The following is a 23,245-nucleotide window of genomic DNA, read 5'->3' as shown; positions in this document are numbered from 1 at the left end:
AGAATGTTGGGGTTGGGGTACGCTCCATACATACGCGGGTGTGGGTACGGGCCGTACATACACGGTTGGGGTGGGGGTACGGTCCGTACATACACTGTTGGGGTGGGGGTACGCTCCATACGTACGTGGGTGAGGGTACGGGTCGTACATACACTGTTGGGGTGGGGGTACGCTCCATACGTACGCGGGTGAGGGTACGGGTCGTACATACACGGTTGGGGTGGGGGTACGCTCCATACATACGCGGGTGGGGGTACGGGCCGTACATACACGTTGGGGTGGGGGTACGGTCCGTACATACACTGTTGGGGTGGGGGTACGCTCCATACGTACGCGGGTGAGGGTACGGGTCGTACACACACTGTTGGGGTGGGGGTACGCTCCATACATACACGGGTGTGGGTACGGGTCGTACATACACGGTTGGGGTCGGGGTACAGTCCGTACATACACTGTTGGGGTGGAGATACGCTCCATACGTACGCAGGTGAGGGTACGGGTCGTACATACACTGTTGGGGTGGGGGTACGCTCCATACGTACGCGGGTGAGGGTACGGGTCGTACATACACGGTTGGGGTGGGGGTACCCTCCATACATATGCGGGTGTGGGTACGGGCCGGACATACACGGTTGGGGTGGGGGTACGGTCCGTACATACACTGTTGGGGTGGGGGTACGCTCCATACATACGTGGGTGAGAGTACAGGTCATACATACACTGTTGGGGTGGGGGTACGCTCCATACATACGCAGGTGTGGGTACGGCCCGTACATACACGGTTGGGGTGGGGGTACGGTCCGTACATGCACTGTTGGGGTGGGGGTACGCTCCATACGTACGCGGGTGAGGGTACGGGTCGTACATACACTGTTGGAGTGGGGGTACGCTCCATACGTACGCGGGTGAGGGTACGGGTCATACATACACGGTTGGGGTGGGGGTACGCTCCATACATACGCGGGTGGGGGTACGGGCCGTACGTATGGGGGTGTACATACACGGGTGGGGGTACGTCTCGTACATACACAGGTGTACATACACGGGTGTACATACACGGGTGTACATTCACGGGTGGGGGTACGTCTTGTACATACACGGGTGTACATACACGGGTGTACATACACGGGTGTACATTCAGGGGTGGGGGTACGTCTCGTACATACACGGGTGTACATACACGGGTGGGGATTCGACTCGTACATAGGAGGGCTGGGGGGAGTGTTGGGCGCGTATGCGGGCACATGTCTCCATGGTTGCTATGGGAGTTCGGTGCGGACGGTGTTTTTTCCATCCGGTTGTAACATCGGATGCATGGGATGGATCGTACTAGCGCGGTCGGACTTCACTTTTCACATTTGTACGGTAATCATCCGAGGATGTGTCGGACACATTTTCCGACCCGAAGACATGTGGGGAATAATTCCCAATGCGATTCGTATGGACTTTTTCCCATGCAAATCGTACTTGGCAGTTTGTACGGCACTTGTACGATTCGTAAGGTAAAAAGACCGGATACGAGTCGTACGGGGAATTTTTTTCCAGGATCGTAATCGGCACCTTAATACACACGCACACCAAGCCATTCAAAGGGGATTCAGCAAAAATTCAACCAAACTATGCAAGAAACCCCCCTCACGGTTAATAAAAAACATATCCACCGCCGTATGTGTAATACTTTATATTTTACTCTCTGGAAAGAAGACAAACCTCACTTGAGAGTCACAGCGTGCTCCTGGCTGATCCCAATGCTGTGTTACACCCACCAGTGCCCGCCGAGTGCCACACACCTCTGTGTTGTATTCCACCAGCTAGTGCGTATTCTATGACACTCTCTAGCCCATGTGCACTGTAACACCACCCCGTCAATATGTCATGCCACACTTGCCTTCACACGGGTTATAATGCCCCATATAACGTGACTTCCTCGATGCCTATGTTATAACGCACAGCACTATGCCATACATATTACAATCTGGGATCCATATCTTTGTCACAGTGCATATGCAACGTTACACTCCCCAGTACATATTTTATATTGCAACTTTAGAGACTAGTTAGGTTACACAACACTGCCCTGTGCATATTACACTCCAAGGCGCATATCACATAGCATGCGCTAGTGCCGGTGCTATCTCGCGCACTCCAATGAATCTGTCATTGCGCACAATGTATTGCATATTATATTTCACGCCCCGGTTCATCTTATATCACACTTTTTGGTTCATAGTTTATACCATATACTATATCTAGTTTTCATTTTCAATCGTGCTCTCAGGACTATGTTCTATATAACACTGCGTCCACCTACCCTTTTCATGGGGATTACATTTTGCGATGGGGGGTGGAGGGTCAGGGGGTGTTTCTGCCAAGTGAGCCCGGACTCACAGTCACAAACGTCCTCTTCTTCCTGAACAAAAGTGAGATTAAGCTGCATACTTGTTCATATTTTAAGTAGTTCGCACAGACACACATTTTAAAAACAATAAAGTTCCTAATACCCACCTTCTCTGAACAGTTAGCTTGCTGCCCCATCCACCTCCTCCCTATCCTCTGTTGTCTGAATCCATGGACTAGCCTCCTCCCTCTTGCCATGCATGGTCTGATGTGCTGCCACTGCCCTCCATTTAGCATGATGTACCAGTCCACTCCTCCTGCCCTCCATTGCCCAATTCGATGGCCCATCATTGACCTCCTGCTTAGCCTCTGTGCTTAGCTTGCTGACCCTATTCTCCTTCCCCCTGCCCTCCGATGTCTTTGTGCATGCCACTGCTCCATTCTTTTTGCCCACCATGTTCCATGGACCTGCCACTTCTATCTACTCTGAGTGTTCTGTTGAGCTGCCACTCCCCTCCCACCTGCCTAGCATTGTCAGATGATTGTAACTTGTCCCTGCCACCTACTCCCTGCCTGTCCACATGCCATGCCCCTATCCCCTTCCTCCTGTCCTCCATGGTCCATTTTACTGCCACACCCCTCTGCCCTCCCATGTCTGTTTTGCTGCAACTGCTCCTCCTGCCTGCCCCGTGCGGTCTGTTGTGAGGCCCCTTCCCCTGAACTCTCTTGTCTGTGCCCAGGTCCTGACCCTCCCTTCTATCCTCCATGGTCCTTTGTGCATGCCCCTGCACCCTCCTTCTTGCCCATCATAGCCATTGTGCTGCCACTAACCCTCCTGCTTGCCATGCATGGTCATCTGTGCTGCCATGGCCCCTACCACCTTCCCTGTGTGGTCAGCTAGCTGCCCCTGACCCCCTCCCACCTTCCCTCCATGGTCTGTGTGTATGCCATCATAGTCTCATTGTTGCTCTCCATGGTGTGTCTTGTTTCTAGTGCCCATCCTGCCTGACCTCCATGATCATCTTGCTGCTCCTGCCCTGCCCCCTTGCCCCCAGCCCTCTGTTTCCATGTGCAGACCCCTATTCCCTCCCTCCTGGCTTGTCTGTTCCATTGTAATGCCCCTGATCCGTACCTCCTGCCCTTTATGTTCTGTTATGCTGCAGCTTTCTCTCCTGTCTGTCCATTATGGTCAGCTAGCTACCATTGCCTCTTTCCCCTCTGTTCTCTGTTGTCCATGTGCATGGTCCTGTCCCCTCCCTATTGCTTTCTATGGATTGTTGTGCTGCACTCCCGTCCCGCATGCCCTGTGTGGTGTATTGTGCTGCTGCAAACCCTGATGCCTGCCCTGTAGGGTCAGTTTAGTGCACCTCTCCATGTCCCTCCTGTCCTCTGTTATCCAAGTCCATGTCCCTACCCCAATTCCTCCTGCCTACCATGATCCAATGTACCATACTTGCAAACATTTTGAACTTGGTAAGAGGGAGATTTTGAAAAAACAACTGGAGTAATGATTTTCCCCTTTGAGTTACATTGAAAAAGAGGAGATTGTAGACAGGAGACAGATCAAATAAAGCCCATTTGAGCTTAAAAACATTGGACGTTTCCTGGCTGAAACGGGTCTGTTGGCATGTATGGTTGTACTACCACTGCCTCTTCCTTCTGCCCACAATGGTCTATTATATTGCCACAGCCTATCTTGCCAGTCCTGTATTGTTGGATTGGTGCCCCTGCCCCCCCTTCCACTGCCCTCTATAGTCTGTTGTGCTGTCACTGCCCTTCATGCCTGCCCAGTGTGGTCAAATTGTTGCCTCTGCACTCTCCTACCTGCCTTCAATTTTCAGAGTCTGTGCCCCTGGCCTCTGCCTCTCAACAGTATCCCAATGAACAACTAGATTGCTAACATTGTATATTTATTGCAAAAGTGTGGAACGCCTGACGTCATATTTCCTTTAGAAATTACATATATGAGAGGGTCTTATTTGCATCAAAATTATGGTTAGTGCTCTAAAAAACTAAAATGAGGACATATTTTCTGAGTTTTCAAATAGCGACAAAGAACTTTTAAATTATTTGTAATCTTTATATTTTTTTATCCAGTTGACCACTTGATTAAATGTTGCACCTAGGGGAGAGGATGTGGTGTTACTTCCAGAGCTGCAGACTTTGCAACTGGGGAACCAGGTTGGAGTTTCTGCTTCAGCTCAACATTCTGTGATTCTGGTCAAATCACATAATCTCCCCATGTCTACAACCAAAATGAATTTGATCTTGTGTGATGTAACCAATGCTCATGTAAAGCACTCCAATACCTGACAAGTCTGCACTATATAAAACTGCAAATACACAAAACATAAGTGTTTTGCACACCTCTGTCATTGGGCTACATGTGGGCGATATTTGTGCTGCATTTGGGCTTTTTTGTCTCTGGTGGCCATCTTGGGAGATTTATTTGTTAGGAAGTTTCCTAATTTCCTCATTTACTGCAGTCTCCTTAGTAGGAAATGCTTTCAGTTTTTTACTGTGATTCCATCAAGAAGGTATTCAGATATGTCACACATTTGCCAAAAATTCATTAGATCACTGTAGTAAAGCTACTGCTCACCACGGAAGTCAGCTGCTGGTATTAAAAGTGCATGTTTCAGTCTTCATGTCAGATATTGTTTATGAAAAAAAGGATTTGAGAAGTCAAAATGTGCCCTCATTTTTCTTTCTGCAGCACTAATCATAATTTCTATGGCAAAATGAACCCCCTCATTTTGTTCCTTTGTAAATTAAATGTTTTAAGTGTTACCACATTATTCCACTCAAGATGGCTTCAGGTGTGCCATACTTTTGTCATAAGTAAGACTGTTAGCGCTCTAGTTGTTCGTTAGAACACTCTGGGACATTCTGTCATTGGGCTATACTTGGGCTACATCTGGGTTATATTTGGGCTACATTTGGGCTCTTTTGTCTCTGGTGGCCATTTTGGGAGACTTATTTGTTATAAAGTTTCCTAATTTCCTCATTTACTACAGTCTCCTCAGTAGGAAATACTTTCAGTTTTTTACTTTGATTCCATCAAGAAGGCATTCAGATGTGTCACACATTTGCCATAAATTCTGAATGTTAGCACTCTAGTTGCTCATTAGATCACTGTAGTAAAGCTACTGCTCACCAGGGAAGTCTGCTGCTGGTATTCAAAGTGCATGTTTCAGTCGGCATGTCAGAATTTTTTGATGAAATAGAAGAGGATTTGAGAAGTCACTCAAAATGTTCCCTAATTTTTCTTTCTGCAGCACTAATCATACTTTCTACGGCAAAATGAACCCCCTCATTTTGTTCCTTTTTAAATTAAATGTTTTAAGAGTTACCACTTTATTCTAATCAAGATGGCTTCAGGTGTGCAATACGTTTGTCATAAGTAGGACTGTTAGCGCTTTAGTTGTTCTTTAGAACACTCTGGGAAGCTGCAGTAGAACACAAAGGAATTAACTGACAGTCTCTGCCCTTGTTGGATGTACATGTTTTACTGAGAATGTCAGACTTCATTCTCACATGACTGAGAAAGATAATGTGAATTTACAGAAAATATGCTCTCAGTTTAGCTTATAGATCACCTTCCAAACCTCTGTGGGAAAAGCATGAGAAAATATTTTTCTCTCAAACATGATTCATGATATCACAGCAGAAGGCTTTTTCAGATGGTAAAATCACCTTAGAACACACCACAATTCCTAAAATGAGTATGGTACCATCAACAAATGATTTATAATGTAACTAAAGTCTTAAAACCTTCTATTAACTGCAATGCTTTTAAATGAGGTGCTATCATGTATAATGGTCCCAAGATGGCTGCCAACAATTCTTGGATGAAGTACTGACAGCCAGTCAGATCTCACGATGAGATGTGTGGTTAGGCTCCGCCCAGATATATCTATCTTTTTAACTCCAATTTTCTCAGGAACTACTGAACGGATTTACACCATTTAAGCAAAAGGCACAAGTTTGAACTGAGGACTACCTCTGTGCCAAATTTGGTGTAATTCTGTTCATCAGTTCGGGCTGTAGCTGCATCAACAGGTCCTATGGGAAAATGCATGGGGAAAATGCGTTTTGGGACCCCCCTTCTTTCTGGGCTCCCGCTTGACGAATCACCGTGAAATTTTCAGGATGGGAGCGGACCGGAGCTGGCCAAAAGTTTGGAAAATTTTACGAAGATTCGTCAATCAGCGCTAACGTTATTCCAAATAGAATTTTGCGGATTTCCTATGGAAAATAGGTCCTAACTATAACTACCTACTGGCGACTGCCAGTAGGTAATATTTTCTATTAGAACTTAAAAATTGGGTCCTCAATTAAGTGTAGATGTGACCTATAACCAAGTCAAGGACCACAACCATAACACTGCTGTTAGATCTTCACATTATTCATACTTATTTGAGTGAATAATCTTTTAGGAAATTTGAAGGACGGGTCACACATCCACTTGATCTAACATATTTTCATTTGTTCCAATACTCTCCGTACAATGACTTGATCAAATTTGTCTCCCCGCTCTTCCTAAATTCCAAATCCTACCATCATGCGTCTTGATTGCATTGCAGAATAAACTTTATAGGCTCAGTAACCTTTGACCACTTCTTGTTACCAATGGGGGCATTTCCTTTGACCTAATCATCCAATTTAATGTCCATCAACCGGATATTATGTGCTAGATCATATCATGCTGTACAGCCTGCTTGTGACTCCTACTACTTTTGTATCCACTGTTGATTAACATCAACTTTCACCCAACCTTTTTGCCATTTTATCCACTCTGGCACTAACCTGGAATTGGGCGTCATGCCTTTCAGTAGCTCAAACTGAGTCATAATTTTGGGCTGAAGAAAAGTAAGGCAATACACTTCTCTGCAAGTGCCTCTTCTTCTGAAACAACCCATTATACTTTGCTAGCTGAATTCCTTCTTTAAGTCTTTTATTAAATCTTTCTACCACACATTAATTTCTTGGTGATAAAGGGTGCAGAACTTATGTGTAACATTCCCAAGATTATTTAATTTTCTTGGAGCAGAATTGCATACCATTGTCAGTTGAGAGAGTATTAGGGATACCTTCTCGTATAATAACATTGACCAGAAATGTATCAATATAATTTGAACTGATATATGAGAACAATTTAGGGCCCGATTCACAGAACTAACTTAAGACAAAATCCTTAACTTACTACCATTTTGGTATTCACAGAAGGCACTTACTCATTTTGGTATTCACAGAAGGCACTTAATCATTTCAGTATTCACAGAAGTTAGGAGTCCTAACTTTAGGACTCCTAAATGCCTTCTGTGAGTACCGAAAGTCTTAAAATTAGGAATTTTCTCAGTTTAGGAGTTTAGGACTCCTAAATGCCTTCTGTGAATAACGAAAGTCTTAAAATTAGGATTTTTCCCAGTTTAGGAGTAGTAAAGTTAGGACTCCTAACTTTAGGACTCCTAAATGCCTTCTGTGAATACCGAAAGTCTTAAAGTTAGGATTTTTCGAGTTTTGGAGTAGTAAAGTTAGGACTCCTAACTTTAGGACTCCTAAACTGAGAAAAATCCTAACTTTAAGACTTTTGGTATTCACAGAAGGCATTTAGGAGTCCTAAAGTTAGGACTCCTAACTTCTGTGAATACCGAAATGAGTAAGTGCCTTCTGTGAATACCAAAATGAGTAAGTGCCTTCTGTGAATACCAAAATGGTAGTAAGTTTAGGATTTTGTCTTAAGTTAGTTCTGTGAAACGGGCCCTTAGTGTCTGGCCATACTGAAAGCAAGTCAATCAACACTAAAATGTATGCTGAACTTCTTTCTCCAGTTAAAAGACCTAAAATGTCCATTGTTACATCCATCCAAGGTATTACTGGTAGAGATCAACTATACATTGGGTATTGCATGACTTGATCATCTTGTCACTAATAGAACAAGATCTACAATCCCTTACCATACTCTCTACCATCACATCCATTCCTGGCCACCAAAAATCCAACCTCAGTCTTTTTTTGAGTCTTTTAATTCCAAAATGGCCCTCATGGAATAGGTCAATCAATTACCTTCTAAATGTTTCAGGTGGTAACACTCTTGCAACCATAAATAGACATTCATCCATTTCTTACACTTCTCCTCTGACCATCTGATATGGTCATATCTGTTCACAGTTCTTTTCTTTGTTATCACATCCCTCAATTAGCATTTTATGTACTCTACTTAAGGCATGGTCAGTATCTAGCTCCTGCTTCCATTTTCTTTTTGCAATAACTCTCTTAGTAATTACACACATGTCTTCCTTTGGTAAATTAATTTCCTCACTAGTGTCACCACCAGTTTTAATTGCCTCATCGATGTCATTAACTAATCATGAAAGACAATCAGCTGCATTATTCCTCATACCCGAAATACACTCAAAACCAAATGGAAACTCCTGGAAATGTATGACCCATCTCTTAATCCCGCTTGAAATTGCTTCTAAACCTTTGTAAACACCTCCCTAAGATGCTTAAGATCTGTTCTCAACTTGTAAACAGTTCCTTAAGTTACATTTTGAAACTTGTTCAGTACAAAGCCAATGCCTTTTTTTCGATTATCGAAGCAGTATCTTCCACTTGTCGCAATGCCGTAGAGGCAAAAACAGTTGCCTCTTCTCCTTCAACATTTTCCTGTAAAACAAATGCTCCTAATCCTTTCAAACTGGCCTCAGTGGTTACAATTGCTTTTTTTTGCCTTGTGTGAACACTTTCAATTTGGGAGCAGCAGCTAAACAATTTTTCACATCCTCAAACTCTGCCTTACAATCCTCATCCGACTTGAAACTCAAAGTATTCTTCAGCAATGTTCTCATATGAAATGTGTGACTCACAAAATTGCTTATGAGTTTCCTTAAAATGTAATCATTCCTAAGAAGGATCACAACTCTTCCTTGTTTTTTGGGGCTAATAACTTCAGTATAGTGTTGATGAGCTCTGCTCCCCTGAGAAGAAATTTTATGGCCCAGATAATTATTTCTGCACAGAGTAACCTATATTTTTCCATTTTTATTATTAGTCCATAAACTTTAAACATTTTTACGACCTGCCTTATTCCCTCATCATGTTGTGTCTCTGAATAATCATATATCAAAACATCATCTTCGTAGAAGAATACCACAGAGATCCTTGTAAGTATTAACAACATTGCTCTCCGAAATACCGACGCCGCTGATAGAAGACCAAATGCATATGTAGACATTTGTACACCTCCGTTGGTGTGATAAACACTTTCAGTTTTTAAGAATCAGGGTGCAGATGCACTTTGTAGTATGATGATGTTAAATCCAGGATTAAGAAACATGTTGCTCCCGCTACCAGTGGAAGCATCTCTGTTATATTTGGTGACAGGAATTTGTCTATAACAACTTCTTTGTTGAGAGCTCAAAGGTCAATACACAGGTGAATCTTGCTGTCTGCCTTTCTTGCAACCAATACTGGTGCCAACCATTCAGTTGCTTTAACAGGCACTCTGACCCCCAATTTGCACAATTTCTCCACTTCCTCCCTCACCACATTATGTTCACTCACAGGAAGACTTCTTACTTTGGCTGATAATGGAAATGCCTTTTCTTTTAATTTTATTGTGTGTACCTATGTCAGTCTAACTTATTAGTAAATACCTCAGGGAATTCCTTCTCAAAGGTGGCCACTTTGTTTTCAGGTTTGGTAATAGTATGTGCTAAAATTGGTGGACTGGCTTTGGGGTTAAGATAGACACCCAAAACCTTCTGCACAGGCCACCTCAGAATTTTATCACCATTAACTAACACATAGAATTTACAGACAGTGTATCTGTACCTGTACTTAACTCTATCCAGGAAATATCCTTTTATTCTTATTAGTTGACCTTCTTACCCTCCCAGGCATATTGCCATCCTATGTAGCTTTACCTTATCTCTGAACATTTTTTTTGAAAACCTCATCTAAAATGAATGTTAATCTAAAGCATGTGTCAAACATGACTTCTACTTCCAGATCTTCTATTATTACCATATATTTTGGGTTACTCAAACCACAGTTAGACATCTGAAGAACAATATCATCACATACCACTGTTACATTTTGCAATTCAGCATACACCATGAAAACTGTGGTTTGACCACATTTATTGCAAACTGCAGGGAAATCTTTACTATTCACCAAGGGATCTACACCTGTAACACTAACCCTTGAAATAAGAATCTTTATTCTTCTCATTCATCACAGTACTAGCTATCACCACCTGTAGCTCAATTATGTCTTCTTTCACCTGCCGTTTATCCTCCTGACGGTCTGTATCTGTCTTAATCTCTTGACACATTTCCTCAAGCATTCTACTTGCTTTCCTACAATCAAAATTTCACACAATGCAGGGTCATATTTCAGCCATGGTGCCTCTCGAATTCTCTCTGTGTTGTATTTCAGCAAAAACTGATCCCTAATGCTGTCATCACAGCATATTCCAAATTTGCTTGTGGCTGCTAATTCCCTCAGCACTGACACAAATTCCTACATAGTCTCTTCTTTTTATAAAAAATGTTTACCAAGATAATATCGTTCCATTATAGTGCTGATTTCAGGTGGAAAATGATTGTCTAGTATCTTTAAACAATTTTCATAAGCATTTACACCTCTGGCTTTATCATCACTCAGCTCTGGCAGATGTTCTAAAACTGCCTGTCTTTCTGCCCCTAAACAGTATAGAAATATGCCTATCTTTCTCTCCAACCTTAAATGTGGCCTATACACTACCAAATAATTTGGGGAAACCTTCCTCCATTCCTACACCTTAAAGGTGGCTAACCCGAACATCCTAGAAAAAATGGTGAAGGTGTTACACCTGTGAAAAAAAACACATGTACTCCATGTTCTTTGAAAACTGAGAGAAAACACCCACACTTTACACTGTCAATCACTCACTCACCCAACAATCACCCCATCGCCAGAATACAAGAATAGCTATAAGAAAAAAAATTATAATTTTAGATCTCTGTGGCTGAATATGGACAACCACCTTTTAGCCCAAGTTTATCTGTAGAGCTTAATTACTTATAATAGTGTGAGAATAACTGAATTACAAACTTCAGTAGGGGTTGCTTAGCTCATGTTAAATTATAAGTGTGTGGGTACCAATAGTTGTCGGGTACCACACATCCAAACTTTCCAGATTTCCATTACAATCCACACAAGTGTGCAGATCACTGAGCAGGTAATTTTCTGTATATCCACAATGATTGTATTGTTCCCAACTGTAGCTACAACCTTTGTTTTCATTAATGAACCAGAGATGGTGCTGTGTCCTCAAACTTGACATCAACTGTAGAGTTGTCTGGTATGCTTATCTTCTGAGTGAACATTGTAGTTCCTGTCCTCTTTTACCAGGTATTTTTTACAGTCCATATTTTAGCTATGATCAAAACTTTTCTCAGTCACATTATGCTCTGTATTCTTCTCCTGTTTGTATTTGGAATTAACACACTGTTTAAAGATGGCTCTTGTCCTTAGGTGGTTTGTGTCCGCTCGCCTTAAGGATTTGTTTATTTGTGAATTATTTACATTTTTTACACTCCAGATTCGGGTCTCAGTGTTTATATTGTGTGGGCCCCCTCCAATGTGAATGTCTATTGCAAATCATTTTCCTATGCTTGATTTTGCTCAACACTAAAATGATTGGATCATACATTTCAAAACGGGGCTTCCAATACCCTTTAAACCCAGGATTGGTCTTCTCACCCTGAGGGACTAATCCCTTTTTTATTTTTTGACTTTGCAAGCACACAATTGCTGACTGTTGGGTGAAAGTGGCTAGGCACAGTTCTGAATATTGTTTTATGTGCATGACGTAAGGTAAAGTAACATTAGTGTTCTTGGATTTCTATGAATTGTGTTTTTTGTGCTGGCTGACGGTTGTGGGGGATTGTCAATTATATTTTTATTTACTTACTGTGAGCACTTGGGGATTCTGTCTTATTTTGCCCACAAACAATTTTCTTATCAAGTATTATGGTGGCATTGAAGTGGACTTTTATTGCCTGCACTTATTACCATATATTCTTTTGAGATATGATGTTTCTTGGTCAGATTGCCACTCTTTTGTCCTGAGGAAGACAGCATGCAAATGATTTTTAGGGGCCGAAACGTTGACGATTAGCTCTTTAATGCAGGACACTATGAATTCTTCAATATGTATTTTCATATGTATTTGTTCGACATTATTTTCTGGGTGGGTAAGACTATCATCTATGATATATATTGAAGGGTTTTGTTTGGATATCTATTTTGTCTGTTTCACTTTATTTAACATGCACTGTGCTGTCACTTGTACCATCTATTTGCTGTTGTTTGAGTTGACATTTGTAAAATTTTCACTTATGCAGTATATAAATGATTTCTTGAATCATCTGACTGTTTCTTTGACACAACAATTGTTCTTGTAAGGTGAACTATTATGATAGCCCTTTAAGTAAGCTAAATATTTATTTGAATCAGTCTCTTTTGAACAGATTCTGATTGTATGGCCTTTATTACCCTTAGTTTTGTTAGAATATGTTTTTCCTTTTACAAGCAAAAATCTAGGCTCCTTCACAGCCTGTCTCTAAATTTGCTTGTTTTTATTGCTGTGTCTTTCTCTCTAAGAAGGCAGTTCAAGAGATTACTGGCCCACACTATTCACAGCTTGCATTGGAGTGTTTGTTTTATCTAAGCAATCATGGAGAGATCCGCGGATATGTTTGAGATGTAACAGATGTACTAATCAATTACAGGATCACAGATTCAATAATATTAATCAGGCACAATTCTGTCTGAAAATGTATTGGCCTTCCTGCTAATCCACGGGTGGAACCTAAGATAGTCTACAGAGCTCTATCCTTGCATTCATTGTACCACATCTCTTCAATTGTCAAGTGCTAAAATGCTCAAAAGATATATACCAATGGATAAGGGAATGCTGGCATGGAACATTCAAAATGTTTGAGCTGTTCATCATGAGCAGTTTTCAATTTGTGAATAGATACCACCTTTTTTAGGTGTTCATATCCAGTCAATGGGTGTTACTGCACTGTAGGTCAAAAGGTATTGTATCACTGATTATGGTTTTTCAATAGAGCAAACTTAGCTAAAAGACAGCACGCTGTACAAGATCAAAGGAAAGTTTAAAGTCAGTGAGTAATATCAGAGAAAGCGGAGTTATGCACAGTAAATGTGGCGTTATTCAAATAAATGACCCAGCATTGGGTCAGTCATGATGGATACAGGGATGTTGTTCCTGATCATGGGTGCGTAGATGGAAAAGGCCTGTTGTTCTGTATTTCTATTTTACACTTCACAACATGCAAAAAGATGGTGCCCATGCTGCGGGTGTGCTGACAACCACCAAAGATGGTGAGGTTATCTTCAAGATAAGATAAGCAGGGGTGTGGATTGGGATGGCCTTGTAAATAATGCGGTTGATTTTGCAGATGTTGCAACCGGCAAGAGAAGCCAATGAAGTTCCATTAGGATCAATGTGATGGGATCATCAGGGCTGGACTGGGAACCGAAACCGGCCCTGGCAAATTGCTCAGACGGCCCCCCTGGAGGGGTGCGGTCAACTGTTTGCTCGGCCTATTTTATTACATGGGGCCCATATTGCCGCCCCCCGGTAACAAAACCGGCCACCAGAGGCCCAAAACCAGCCCTCACCCTGGCGGCCCACCGGGGAAATGCCCGGTGCCCGCTACGGTCAGTCCGGCCCTGGTGATCATATTTCTTCGGACCATGGGTGAGACATGCTGCAGTGTGTAGGATGCTCCTAAGGTGTGCTTGTGTGGAGTCTAGGAGGCCAAGAAGCGGCAGGCCATTACTACCATTCAAATGTAAAAGGACAAGGGCTCGAACAGCAGTTGTAAAGTCGCTTTCTGCAAAAAATTGTTCGGCTTACTTTATGATGTCTTGTGTTACTTGATGGAGAGTTTGGTGAGCACAGTAATTTCAAGTGACCTGGCATTTGGTGAGAGTTGTGATTCAAAGCCGTCAAGGTTCATATCATTGAGCTAGGTTTATACTATATCTTGTTTGTTGTTCTTCACAAATAATAGGAATTCTATGTTAGTAGCTTCAGAACATCTAGGCCTGGATGATGAGCAAGCAATTTGAGCCATTGATTTTTGAAGCAGAGGAGACTTTCAAGTACAGTTGTGTATCACCGGCATATTGGTGAATGTTGAGGCTGTTATTTGTGAGTAGAGTACCAATTGGCTCCATGAAAAGACTAAAGATGACAGGAGACTAGAATCCTTGGGGACTAGTGAAAGGGATATTTTTTTACCTGAAGGTGCCCATGTGAACAAACTAGTGTTAGTTAGATACATCACCTTGTGATTCATATAGGTCAAATCCATTCTGTATCCCATTTCAATAATATGCACTGCTAGGAAACCAACTGTGTACCATACAGTGGCGATGCATGCATTTCAATAGTCTATTTAGGGGCATATGTGCCAAACATGTTTTTGCGGTCCGAAACTGGTCGATTTGCAGAACTTGTGCATTTCTGTCCACAAAAAATACATTTTTAATGTACATTTCCCAAACTGAGATTCAGTAACTAGTTATCAAATCGCAATAGTATTTGGAAGGGGCATGTTTAGGGCATCCCTTCCAATTACTGAATCGCAGGGGTATGTATGAATGTTTTGCAACGGAATTCCGGTCACCAAAAATTCATTTTTTACCGACACCTCAAAGGAGACAGTAGCTCATTCGCAAATGGAAAAGGGTCCCAAAGGAACTCCTTCCCCTTTGACAATACTATCAAAACTATTTTTACGAGCAGGCAGTGGTTCCACAGCACACCTACTTTTGAAAAATGAAACTTCAAAGTTTCATTTTTTCTTTATTAAACACATCCCATTTCTCTTCAAGGAAAATGGGCTGCATTTAAAAAAAAGTCTGCTTTATTAAAAAGCAGTCACAGACATTGTGGTCACCCTGTGATGACTGCGATTCCTAATGGGTTGCAAATTATGACCTACCTCATTAATATTCATGAGTTAGGACGATTTGAGACCCACTAGGAATCGTTGTTTAAAAGACGCAAGTTTTCCTACATCAGGAATTATGAATATCGCAATTAGAAACTCACAGTCCCTAAATTTTGTACACATGGTCCATAATCGTTAAGGGCCTCATTTATGTGAAGTGGCGCATCGCTGCATGAAAGCAGCGATCCAACACTTCTCTGTGTGCTCTCCTTGCGACACCGATGATGTGCCATATTTACAGTATGACACATTGTTTTGCAAGGAATGACAGATGTTCAGTTTTACTGACGTATATGTCGGAGCAAAAGTGTTGCATTGCTGAAGTTGTGTCGGAAGCGTGGCGCAACTCCAGCAATGTTCCTTTCACATGGGCATCACCAACCTGGCAAAGGGAGCACATCAGCCAGCCTGTTCTTCCTTGCCTGGCCTGAAAGTCATGCAGAAGAGAAGGGTCATGCCGTCACGTCCGGACCGGAAGAAAAGGAAGACGGGAGACTGCACCAGGAGGTGGAGGAAGGAGAAGGCGGAGGCCAGTGACGAGATGCAGGAGACAGCCAGATAGAAGACGTCACCCGAGAAGGAGCGTCAGAAGAGGCGGCACACCGTGAGCCTGATTCATCCAGGGTGAAGCAGGAAGCCCACATCGTGAAGGAGTCTCCTCACCGCCGGTCGACAACAGATTCCCGATGTGTCCAAGGAGGGGCGTGGCTCCGTCAGATGTGTGCCCGTTTCTTTGATAAAACCCTAAACCAGCGCTGATATAAGAAGAAGTACAGAGGAGAGGGGAGGAGAAGGGGAACAAGAGTAGGGAAAAAAAGAAAAGGGGGACTCCAAGAGGTGACTTAAAGTGAATAATAAATAAGGAAGTGTGGAAGACCAGAGTACAAATAAAATAGAGAAAGAAACAGAATGTTAGTACTTTTCTTTATAAGAGGACACAAGGCAACATAATTCAATAGTTGTTTGGGGCTCCCTGAATTCTTTTTTTTCTGTTTATTGGTTAATTTGGTTTGTTAATGTGTACCCACCCCAAATAGCAGCACGATTAACCACCACTTCCATAAAAAACAAGGGTAGACACTTACCTGTTCCTTTGTTTCTGTCGAGGGTGCTGGCGTAGAGGAACTCCGAAGAACCTAGGAAAGAAGAAGACATTTGAGAAACGTAAACAAAACTTCATTCATTTGGCAATTAAAATTAAACAGCATTGTACATGTCTAAATAAAAGAGTACTGATAATACCTATAACTACTCTAAGTAGTCTTTAGTACCAAATTCTATCAATCGATCACAATGGGGCAAGCTCCATGTGAAAGGGCCTGTGTCACCCTTACGCATGACAGTAGGCAGGCTTAAGGTTTTGGCGCATTGGCGTCCTAGAAATTGTGCAGCGAAATCTCAAAGATTTCACTGTGCCACTCCTACGACTCTTTCTTGTGGAGGAACGCCCACACTGCATACATTATACCTCACGCAGGTATAATGTAGCTCAGGAGTTTACGAAGTGACGCATGTGCCTAGATGCTTCACTTTGTAAATATGGCGCAACATGGCGCATTATTTACGCCGCCGCTGCTTTACTAAAAGTGACACAATGGCGGCGCAAAAGTGACACAGGCCTTCATAAATAAGGCCCTCAGTATTTGTGATTGCAGGACACAAATCACCATCTTGTAAAAGTTGAACTTGGCTTTACTGCAAAAGTGGTCTGCAGTGGTTGGTCCAAAAGATTAGGGGATTTGCTGTGTGTTTTCGCCTAACGTGCTTCCCTTCTTTTCAATTAAGTATAATGGAATGTGGACCAATAAGTCATCGTAGTCTGCTCAAGATATGTATTCAGGAGGAGCAACCCTCAGTTGTTTTCTTACTGCACATTGGTAACGTTTTAGCTTTTGCCCCAACTCCAATTAAGATAGGGGAAGCTTAAAAGTTGTGAAATAATATGCAGCAGATGTCCCATCCCGAATTGTTAATTGTGTCATTCTGATTTTCGGATGCAGGGCCTTAATTTTTCATTCTCATGAAACAGTAATATTCATCCATACACTTGTTCACAAGAAACGCGGGTTTGAGTTTAATGGAAAACAGAGCCCTGATAGGAAAGTAGTGTATTTCAAGAAAGAATCATAGACCACCAAAAATACATTCAACCTGTCTGCCAGAGACCAGTAGCTGGGGATTTGAATGCTTTATTCTGTGCATAAAAAAAGACAACGTCATTAGCATATGCATGTAGCCAGCTGTTGCATTAGAACTGTGAATGTACATTTAAATTTGCGACATGGGTGTGATTTCCCAGGGCAGGTGTAAATTGGCAAGCTCTTGAACAGAAGCCTAAATCTGAAAGAGAGCTTTAGGTTTCTTTAGGATATTTGTATTGTTAACTGTAAGCTCAATACCCGATAACAGAGCTGTTTGCATATACTGTGCAGAGGAAAGTTGTAAATACTACATAATCAGTAAAGACATTTACATTTAGAAAACTAGGGCGAGATGTATAATAATGTTTTGGAGGTCGCAAATGCTTGTATATCAGAGTTTTAACAAAAAAGGCTTTCTGGGAGTTGCAAAACCTGTTTTGCAAATTGTAAGTAGGTTACCAAAATGGATTTAGAATGGCATAACAAATAGCTATTTGGAAGGGGCATGTTTAAGGCATCCCTTCCAAATACCGATTTGTTATGGGATGTATCAATGTTTTGCAAGTGAAATCTGGTCACAAAAGATAAAGTATCCCCTTGAAGTCCCTTCACCTTCGAGAATTTAAAAGACAATTATTGGAGAGCAGGCAAAGGTCTGGGGGGAGCACTGTCTAGTCTCAAGCAAAAATTCAAAAAGTTTCAAACTTTTTAGTTTACAAAAAAATAAATAAAATAAGATTTTGCTGTAAGGAAAATGGGATGCTTTAAAAAATATATATTGATAAACATATATATTTTTAAAGCAATCACACTCATAGTGATCTGATGAACCGAGCAGGCCAGTTTGTACCCAGTCATGTTCCCACTGAGAGCAGGGTCAAGACTGATTTGCATATGTCTGAATCCAAACCGGAGTGGCGTGGTGTGCAATTGAACAATGGATTAAACCCTGATCAGTTGACTGTGGTTTAATATTTGCATTGTTCAGCATTCAGTCCATGTGAGGCATAGCTGTAATAGCATTTTATAGCTTTATCCCACTGTTTAGTTGTTATTGAAATATTTAATTTATTGATAATACATCTTGTTTTTAACCATTTCAATAAGAATGGCATAGTGCACCATATTGTGAAATGTGCACATTTCACAAGTGCATTTCCCCAACAGGGTTGGCCTTCCAAAGCCAGTCAAATTTACTATGGTCTTAGTAGTTACAGGTCTTGCCATTCCCATAGATAAACGTTCATTACATTGTCAGATTTCTGGCTTTAAAAGTCTGGTGCCGGTGAGCCCTCAGTAGATCAACTGTCAGTGCTGGTCTTGCACCTTCAATACACCTCTTGTCACTTTTAACATTTACATTTCTACTTCGTGTTGGTTTCATTTCATGAGGATGGGTATGGCCCCTATCTTCGCTTCTTCCTGTTATTACCTTATCTTAGCACATGCAAATATTGTTAGCATGTATTGCAATAACCATTATTATCTATATTATTTTTCAGGTGTTTTTCATTCTTCTTTTAGTTTGTTTTTTGTTTTTAAGGATTTAAAAAAGTGCTACAGTTCTCCAAGCCTAGAGTTCGCAAGTTTCAGTTCAGTCACACGTTTTCTGCCATGTCTAATATAAATCTAATACAAGACCATCTATTTATTTATTTATTGAAGAGTTTTGTTTAGTGCTAGCCAGACACGAAGGTATCGGAGCCCTTCACAGCATGGGTTAAGACACACAGTTTGGCAGTCGTACACGAATTGATTCATGGCACAGTTTAAAGTCTCGACGCACTGAACAGCATAGCAGGAAAGGAGGGCACAGAGAATCACAATATTGAGCACATTGACTCGAGCTGAGCCTCCTTTAGGGAGGGGGGAAGGAGGGAGGAGTCAGGGAGGGGATAAGGTAGAAGTCTTAGTGACACAGTGTCTATGTCCTGCAATGTGCAAGCTTAAGCGTTAAAGCAGCAGCTATCCATTCGGGAGAGAACGGTTGAGGAAGAGGTCTTTGAGTTGTCTTTTGAATTGTATAAAGGAGGGGGCAGTCCTGATATGGACTGGGATGGAATTCCAGATTTTGGGGGCGTTTCCATAGAAGGATCGAGAAGCGTTTTTTTGTTTGCGGGTTTTCGGCGGGATGAGGAGTCGAGTGTTGGAACGTCTGAGGCTTCGTCTGACCCGCCTTCTTGAGTTTGGCGGCGAGGTAGGCGGGTTTCCATTTGTGTAGGGCTTTGTTCATGAGGCAAGCCGTTCTGAAATTAGCACGCATTTCAATTGGGAGCCATTTTAGCTCTCTGAGTGCGGGCGAGATGTGTTCATACTTCTTTACTCCAGTGACCATTCTGGCTGCTGCATTGAGAGTTCATCTGAGGGGGTCTAAGTGGGATTTTGCTGTACCTGTGAGGGAAGCATTCCCGTAGTCTAGTCTGGACAGCACAAGGGATTGGGTAGCTTGCTTAAGGTTGTTAGGCAGGATGAAGGGTTTTATTTTGTTGAGTAGCTTCAGGTTAAGGAAGGCGCTCTTAGCCGTGTTCTTGGTGTGTTTAGTCATGTCAAGTTTAGGGTCGAGGGTAATTCCGAGCAATTTTGCGGAATCCGCCACAGGGAGATTGCCGTTTAGAGCATCAGTTGCTTTTAGCCATTCTACGATTTGAGGGTTCTACTCTTTGTTGGAGATGAGTAGGATTTCCATTTTGTCTTTGTTGAGTTTACGGTGGTTTAGTGATAGCCAGTGTTGGTCTTCTTTTAGAATGTCTTTGAGTCTATGAATGTCATCGACAGAGGAGGTTTCAAGGTAGATCTGGGTGTCGTCAGCATAGAGGTGGAAAGGGCTGTTACACTTTTTGAGTATGGTGGTGAGGGGTTCTATGTAGATGTTGAAAAGTTGAGGTGATAGAACTGATCCTTGGGGGACACCTCTGATGACGGGGTGTAGGTCTGATGAGAAGTTTCTAATCTTTATCCTTGGAGTGCTGTTCTGGAGAAAGGAGGAGAACCATTTTAAGACCACCTCTTCTGCCCCTACCCTTTCTTGAAGTACCTTGATGAGTAGGTTCTGATCCACCATGTCGAAGGCAGACGATAAGTTCAGGAGCATGAGTAAGGAGCATTGGCCAGCATTGTGAGATTTGTGTAAATCGTCAATGACATTGAGGATCCCTGTCTCTGTGCTGCAGCCTTTTCTGAAACCTGATTGGTCGGTGTCTAAGAGGTTGGTGCTATCTGTGTATTGAGTCAGTTGGGGGAGAACACACCTTTCCAGGATTGTAGCTAGTAGAGAAATATTGGAGACGGGTCTAAAGTTATTCAGATCATTAGTGTCTAAGTCAGTTTTTTTCAGTAATGGCGTGACTTGGCCGACTTTGAGGCAGTCCGGTATGACTCCTTGTAAGGGAGCTATTAGTGATCTTGGTCCAGAGCGGGGCAAGGGAGAGATTGAGCTTTTTGGGCAGCTGGGCCGGTATGGGATCCGAGGTGTGAAAAGATGGTTTGGAGGTGGAGATCAGTTTTGCATTTCTGTTTCGGAGATGGGGTTGAAGACTTTCCAGTGTGTTGGGGGAGCTTGTGTGTGGTAATTTTTGTCCCTGGGGACGCGCTCCCATGAGGGGGTCTGCGGTTGACATCTAGGGAGAGCTCAATCTTGGTGATTTTGTCACTGAAGAAGTTGCCGAAGTTCTCACACAGGTCTTGGTGGCCAGAACTGAGGATTTGGAAGTTTGCTGGCAAATGAGATTGAAGAGTTCCTTAGGCCTATTTTTTGTGTTGTCTAAAGCATTGCAAAAGAAAGAAGTCTTTACATTGTTGATGTGTTGTTTGTACTTCCCGAGTATTGCTTTGAGTTGGACTTGGAGGACTGAGTGTTAAATGGTAGCGGCACCTTCAGTTGATAACCTTCAAGTATAGCCCGGCGGTAATCACCTCTTATACCATTCGATAATTAACCAACAAAAGAGGCAGGCGCCGGAGACTGGAAGGCAGGAAACAAAGTTTTATTCCGTCGGAGCAGAACACGTCAGATCGGACAGCAAGGTATCGCCTCGAGGTGCTCTAACCACATCTCTGAGGCCTGGCCTCTTATACACAGGTTTATTGCTTTATTACACGTGATACATTCTTGTTGAGACTTTGATGTACGGAAAGACATCCTTGGAATCCCCACTTCAAGACTTATGACCATTCTACTGCTTGCCTCTTGACGACTGCTAGGTTGTGAGCGTGCAGCGGGCAGCGCGTAATATTGAAATCTTTACGACGCTCCTCGCGCTAATCGTGTGTTTTTTAACCTACCTGTTTTAATATCTAATTTGTATTCTGTTGTTTGCCCTGTTTTTAGAACAGCCCCTCACTTGCACATTAAAATTGGAATTTCACCGCACTTGGCGGGCCCTTGTCCTGACTGTTTGGAGTTTTGGCGGCCATCTTGGGTGGGTGGAGCGCCGGACGGCGCCACTGGTGTTTGATGGTCTAGACGTCATAAGGACGCTAGACCTCTACTTAAGGGGGACAAATTAGGAGCTCATCCACTTATGACCATTCTACTGCTTGCCTCTTGACGACTGCTAGGTTGTGAGCGTGCAGCGGGCAGCGCGTAATATTGAAATCTTTACGACGCTCCTCGCGCTAATCGTGTGTTTTTTAACCTACCTGTTTTAATATCTAATTTGTATTCTGTTGTTTGCCCTGTTTTTAGAACAGCCCCCACTTGCACATTAAAATTGGAATTTCACCGCACTTGGCGGGCCCTTGTCCTGACTGTTTGGAGTTTTGGTGGCCATCTTGGGTGGGTGGAACGCCGGACGGCGCCACTGGTGTTTGATGGTCTAGACGTCATAAGGACGCTAGACCTCTACTTAAGGGGGACAAATTAGGCGCTCATCCACTTATGACCATTCTACTGCTTGCCTCTTGACGACTGCTAGGTTGTGAGCGTGCAGCGGGCAGCGCGTAATATTGAAATCTTTACGACGCTCCTCGCGCTAATCGTGTGGTTTTTTAACCTACCTGTTTTAATATCTAATTTGTATTCTGTTGTTTGCCCTGTTTTTAGAACAGCCCCTCACTTGCACATTAAAATTGGAATTTCACCGCACTTGGCGGGCCCTTGTCCTGACTGTTTGGAGTTTTGGCGGCCATCTTGGGTGGGTGGAGCGCCGGACGGCGCCACTGGTGTTTGATGGTCTAGACGTCATAAGGACGCTAGACCTCTACTTAAGAGGGCCTTGCCTTCGCGCAGTGGATACGCGCAGCGGATCGCCGAACTTCCGCCGGAGTTTCCGCCAGAGTTAAGCCCTTCTGTGCCCGTCCGTGCTTGACCGGGCCCCGGGACCATGCCTCCCTCTACGAGCTCCTGGGATAGAATTAATTATTCTGGTGAGGTCTTATTATCTCTCTGTCCCACTCGCCTTATAAGCTGCACCGTTTGTTGTTTCCCGACCTCTAAGTTTATCTGTGCTGGCTGCGAGTTCTTTCTCGGCAAAGTGTCCTTGATCAAAGCAATGCAGCAGCACCGTACTCGGGGCAGAAGGCGGAGACGGAATGTACATCCTAGCAGCCCCATTCTCCAGTTTTGGAGCATCAATTGTCGATCCCTCCCGAAACACAAGCATCATATTTACGACTTTATTGTCGAAAAGCAGCCTGATGCATTGTTTCTTACCGAGACTTGGCTTCAGGACTGTTCAGGTCCTGATGTCGCTGTTGCTGTTCCCAACAACTATGTCATGGTAAGAT

This window comes from Triturus cristatus, chromosome 5_2 (assembly GCF_964204655.1).
Source record: "Triturus cristatus chromosome 5_2, aTriCri1.1, whole genome shotgun sequence".
Lineage (NCBI taxonomy): Eukaryota > Metazoa > Chordata > Amphibia > Caudata > Salamandridae > Triturus > Triturus cristatus.
This window is presented reverse-complemented; position numbering follows the sequence as displayed.